This window comes from Psammomys obesus, unplaced genomic scaffold, assembly GCF_907164565.1.
Source record: "Psammomys obesus unplaced genomic scaffold, mPsaObe1.curated_primary_1811, whole genome shotgun sequence".
Taxonomy (NCBI): domain Eukaryota; kingdom Metazoa; phylum Chordata; class Mammalia; order Rodentia; family Muridae; genus Psammomys; species Psammomys obesus.
Window position 1 is genome coordinate 3,160,311 of NW_026585987.1, and position 6,000 is coordinate 3,166,310.

Below are 6,000 nucleotides of genomic sequence, written 5' to 3' on the forward strand. Positions count from 1 at the left end.
TTTTTTTGCTTTTCTGAGACAGGATTTCTCTGTGTATCCCTGGTTGTCCTGGACTCACTTTGTAGACCAGGCTGGCCTCGAACTCAGAGATCACCTGCCTCTGCCTCTGCCTCCCTGAGTGCTGGGATCACACCTGTGTTATTTTTTTTAATTTTTTATTAATTACACTTTATTCACTTTGTATCCCCCTGAACCTCCCTCCTTTCCTGCCTTCTTCCCACTTCTCCAAGCATGCCCCTCCCCAAGTCCACTGATAGAGAAGGTCTTCTTTTTCTTCCTTCTGATCCTAGTCTATTAGGTCTCATCAGGAATGGCTGCATTGTCTTCCTCTGTGGCCTGGTAAGGCTGCTCCCCCCTGAGGTGGAGGTGATCAAAGAGCAGGCCAATCAGTTCATGTCAGAGACAGCCCCTGTTCCCATTTCTATGGAACCCACTTGGACACTGAACTGTCATGGGCTACATCTGTGCAGGGGTTCTAAGTTATCTCCATGCATGGTACTTGGTTGGAGTATCAGTCTCAGAAAAGACTCCTTTGCCCAGATATATTTGGTCCTTGTGGAGTTCCTATCCTCTCCACGTCATACTAACTCCCCCTTCTTTCATAAGATTCCTTGCACTCTGCCCAAAGGTTGGCCATAAGTCTCAGCATCTGCTTTGATAGTCTGCAGGGCAGAGCCTTTCAGAGGCCCTCTGTGGCAGACTCCTAACTTGTTCCCTGTTTTCTCCTTCTTCTGATGTCCAGCCTCTTTGCCTTTCTGGATGGGGATTGAGCATTTTAGCCAAAGTCCTCCCTCTTGATTAGTTTCTTTAGGTATACAGATTTTAGTAGGTTTATCCTATGTTATATGTCTATATGAGTGAGTATATACCATGTGTGTCTTTCTGCTTCTGGGACAGCTCACTCAGGATGATCTTTTCCAGTTCCCACCATTTACCTGCAAAATTTCATGATTTCCTTGTTTTTAATTGCTGAGTAATATTCCATTGTGTAGATGTACCACAATTTTTATATCCATTCCTTAGTTAAGGGGCATCTGGGTTGTTTCCAGCTTCTGGCTATTACAGATAAAGCTGCTACAAACATGGTTGAGCAAATGTCCTTTTTGTGTACTTGAGCCTCTTTTGGATGTATACCTAGGAGTGGTATAGCTGGATCTTGAGGAAGCGCTATTCCTAGTTGTCTGAAAAAGTGCCAGATTGATTTCCAGAGTGGTTGTGCAAGTTTACATTCCCACCAGCAGTGGAGGAGGATTCCCCTTTCTCCACAACCTCTCCAGCATGTGTGGTCACTTGAGTTTTTGATCTTAGCCATTCTGATGGGTGTAAGGTGAAATCTCAGGGTCATTTTGATTTGCATTTCTCTGATGACTAATGACATTGAGCATTTCTTTAAGTGTTTCTCTGCCATTCGATATTCCTCTATCAAGAATTCTCTGTTTATCTCTGTTCCCCATTTTTTAATTGGATTACTTGATTTGTTGCTTTTTAACTTCTTTAGTTCTATTTATATACTGGATATCAGCCCTCTGTCAGATATAGGGTTGGTAAAGATCCTTTCCCAGTCTGTACACTGTCGTTTTGTTCTGATGACAGTGTCCTTTGCTTTACAGAAGCTTTTCAGTTTCATCAGGTCCCATTTATTGATTGTTGATCTGTGCTGTTGGTGTTCTGTTCAGGAAGTTGTCTCCTGTGCCAATGAGTTTCAGGTTCTTCCCCACTTTTTCTTCTAACCGATTTAATGTGTCTGGTTTTATACTGAGGTCTTTGATCCACTTGGATTTTAGTTTTGTGCAGGGTGGTAAGTAAGGATCTATTTGCATTTTTCTGCATGTAGACATCCAGTTAGACCAGCACCATTTGTTGAAGATGCTATCTTTTTTTCCATTGAATGGTTTTGGTATCTTTGTCAAAGATCGGATGTCCATAAGTGTGTGGGTTTATTTCAGGGTCTTCTATTCGATTCCATTGATCCACCAGTCTGTTTCTATGCCAGTACCATGCAGTTTTTAGTATTGTTGCTCTGTAGTACAGTTTGAGATCAGGGATGGAGATACCTCCAGAAGATCTTTCACTGTAGAGGATTGTTTTGGCAATTCTGGATTTCTTGTTATTCCATATGAAGTTGAGAATTTTTCCTTCAAGGTCTATAAAGAATTGTGTTGGTATTTTGATGGGAATTGCATTGAATCTGTAGATTGCTTTTGGTAAGATGGCTGTTTTTACTATGTTAATCCTGCCGAGCCATGAGCTTGGGGGATCTTTCCATCTTCTGATATCTTCTTCTAATTCTTTCTTCAGAGACTGGAAATTTTTTTTCATTCAAGTCTTTGACTTTCTTGGTTAGGGTCACACCAAGGTACTTTATGTCCTTTGTGGCTATTGTGAAGGGTGTTGTTTCCCTAGTTTCTTTCTCAGCCCTTTTGTTTTTTGTATACAGGAGAGCTTCTTTTTTTTTTTTTTTTTTTTTTTTTTTTAGTTAATTTTGTATCAAGCCATTTTGCTGAAGGTGTTTATCAGCTATAGGAGCTCTCTGCTAGAATTTTTGGGGTCGGTCAGGTATACGATCATATCATCTGCAAATAGTGATACTTTGACTTCTTCCTTTCCAATTTGTATACCCTTGATCTCCTTTAATTGTCTTATTGCTCTAGCTAGGACTTCAAGAACTATGCTAAAGAGGTATGGAGAGAGTGGGCAGCCTTCCGTGTCCCTGATTTCAGTGGGCATGATTTAATTTTCTCTCTGTTTATTTTGATGTTGACTATAGGCTTGCTGTATATTGTTTTTACTATGTTCAGATATGTGCCTTGCACACTTGTGTTCTTAATACCCACCCAAATGCAGGAAGATTTCTCTGAGTTCAAGGGCAGCCTAGGTTACACGGTGAGTCTTATCTTTAAAAAGAGAACAAAACTTACATTTCCTTTATAGGAATCCCGGTCTTGAGATATTCCCACACACTCAGTTGTTGAATAAAGCCCAGTTAGTAAAGTATGGGTCTGCACATTACAAACATGAAGATACTTAACTAGCACATCCATTTGTATTCTAAATGCCAGTGAGAGGATACATATTCTTTTTCTTCTTCTTTTGTAAGATTTATTTTATTATGTAAACAATGTTCTGCCTTCATGTACACCTGAACACCAGAAGAGGACACCAGATCTCATTCTAGATGGTTGTGAGCCACCATGTGGTTGCTGGGAATTAAACTCAGGACCTCTGGAAGAGCAAGCAGTGCTCTTAACCTCTAGGCCATCTCTCCAGGGAGGGATACGTACGTGCGTATTCAAATAGCATGGAAGCACGGGACTTCACCCACTGAGCCATCTCTCCAGCCCCCTGAATCCTACTTTTCAGAGCAATATTGAATTCTCCCAGAAGTTCTGTGAATAATGCTTTTCAAAATTAAAAATCTTTATTCGAAAAGGTAGATACTTTCCCATAAGGAAAGTAATGGGAGTTTAAAGAGTTATTCATAATTTAAAACTTTTATTTTATAATTAGTACAAGCATTTATTAACATTTATTTTTTTATTATTTTAGTATTTTATGTGTATGAATGTTTATTTAATCACTTTACAGCCTGATCCCAATCCCCTCCCAGTCCCACCCCCAGGCCCCTTTCTTCCATTCCTCCTCCATCCCTCTCCTCAGAGAAGTAGAGGCTCCCAAGGGGTACCAACCCACCCTGGCATCTCCAGTCGCAGCAGGACTAAATGTACCCTCTCCCATTGAGGCCAGACAAGGCAGCCCAGCTAGGGGAAAGGGCTCCAACAGAGTCAGAGACAGCCCCTACTCCCATTGCTAGGGGACCCACATGTTGACTGGGCTGCATATCTGCTACATATGTGTAGGGGCCTAGGTCCAGTCCATGCATGCTCTTTGGTTGTTTGTTTAGTCTCTGTGAGGCCCCATGGGCCCAGGTTAGGTCTTCTTGTGATGACCCCTCCAGCTCCCTCTATCCGTCCTCCCGCTCTTCCGGAAGACTCCTTGAGCTCGGCCTATTGTTTGGCTGTGGCTCTCTGCATCTGTTTTAGATCTGAGGCTTTATGGGTGGGATGGTGTCCCCCTCCCTCCACTGGAAGTCCCAACTGGCTACAGGAGTTGGTGACTCCTTAACCCCCACTGCCAGGAGTCTCAGCTAGGGTCACCGCCCCCATGTAGTCCCTGGAGCCTCCCTGTCCCTGAAGTGCACCCCTCACATCGATTTTCGTTCTTTCTCCCAATCCTCCCCCAGCCCTGCTCTCCCCACCCCTGTTGCCCTCCCCACCCCTGTTGCCCTCCCCACCCCTTCTCCCACCATATATGTGTACCACACGCCTTTATTAAAGAAGAGATGCTCTTGAGTTATAGACAGTTGTGCCCTCCATGTGAGTTCTGGGAACCAAAGTCAGTTCCTGTGGAAGAGTTGTCAATGCTCTTAACTGCTAACCCGTCGTTTCAATCTCCTCATATCTTATTTTTTATTTTTAAAAAATTTTATACAATGTATTTTGTATATAACTCTTCCCAGATCCTCCCTACCCACTCCATGTACTCTCTCTCAAAAAAGAAAAACTAACTTTAAAAAAGGAAGTAAGTAAAAAATACCAAAAACAAAAATCATACACACAGACACATCAACAACTTGAGTTCAATCCTGAGGATAAAAAGAACAATACCACAAATAATACTATATCTTTTTCCAAGTTATACTACTGACCCATAGCAACAAGCACAGTATAATTCTGGCATAAAGCAACACATAAATCAGCGGACTAGGATAGAGGGTACAGATATAAACTCACATAGGTGCAGCCGCCTAATTTTGGACAAAGAGACCAGAAATATACCTAAGGAAAAATACCCTAATGAACAAACAGTGCTGGCAAAACTGGATACTCAAGTGTAGAATAAAACTGGATCACCTTGGGAAAAAAAAAAATCAGCTCCAAATGGATCAAAGACCTTAATAGAATACATGAAACTATTACAGGGTAAACTAGAGAAACACTTCAAGGTCTTGGCATAGGCAAGGACTGACTGACTAGGGTTGCCATCCTCCAGGAAATACTGCTAACAATTGACAAATGGCGTTTCACAAAACCAGAGAGCTAAGCAGCAGAAGAAAGAGCCAAGTGAAGAATTCGGCTCACAGGACGGGAGGAAAACTTCCCCAGCTACACAGCTGACAGGATTTATGGCCAGAATGTACGAGAGCTCAGAAAACTAACAAGAAACCCAGTAACCCAATCAATAAATGGGGTCTTTGAGAATAAATGCTTCTCAAAAGGATAAGTACAAATGGCCAATTTACATATGAAAAACATGTTCAATGTCACCAGACATCAGAAGATAAAAGTTACACCACTTTTTTTTTTTTTTTTATTCTCTAGTAAGGTATAGATCACAAAATATCCATTTTTATGTTCAAGGGCATGAACGGAGAAAACTACAGAATGTTATAGATGAAAGGAATCCTAGAAACAAACTCTTAAGCTCCCTTATTTTCAGATAAAAAAAATTGAGATCTAAGTAGACTAGGACTTGCTCAAGGTCAAAGTCATCAATAACAGATCTGATATTAACATCTGGTTCTCCAAAAACCCATGACAGAGCTTTGTCATGTTGTTTGGCCTATTTAAAAGAAATCTCCCAAACTGGGTGCAGTGGTACCTGCTTGTAGTCTCAGCACTGAGGAGGGAGGCTGATGAGTTTGAAGTTTCTCAGCTACACAGCAAGACCCTATCTTATAGGGAGAGAGAAGGAGAGGGAGGGAGGGAAGGACGGAGGGATGAGAAAGAGAAAGAAAGAGGAAAGGAAAGGAAGGAAGGAAGGAAGGAAGGAAGGAAGGAAGGAAGGAAGGAAGTTGAAAAAAGACCTTTTTTCTGCTAACAGCACTGTGTTGCAAATAAATATTCTCAGTGCCACACAAATCCAGCAACAGTCCATCTGTCTCACCACAGAATATCAGTCATGAAGAAAACAAGTTTTGCCTGTAATCCTGGCATTTGGAAG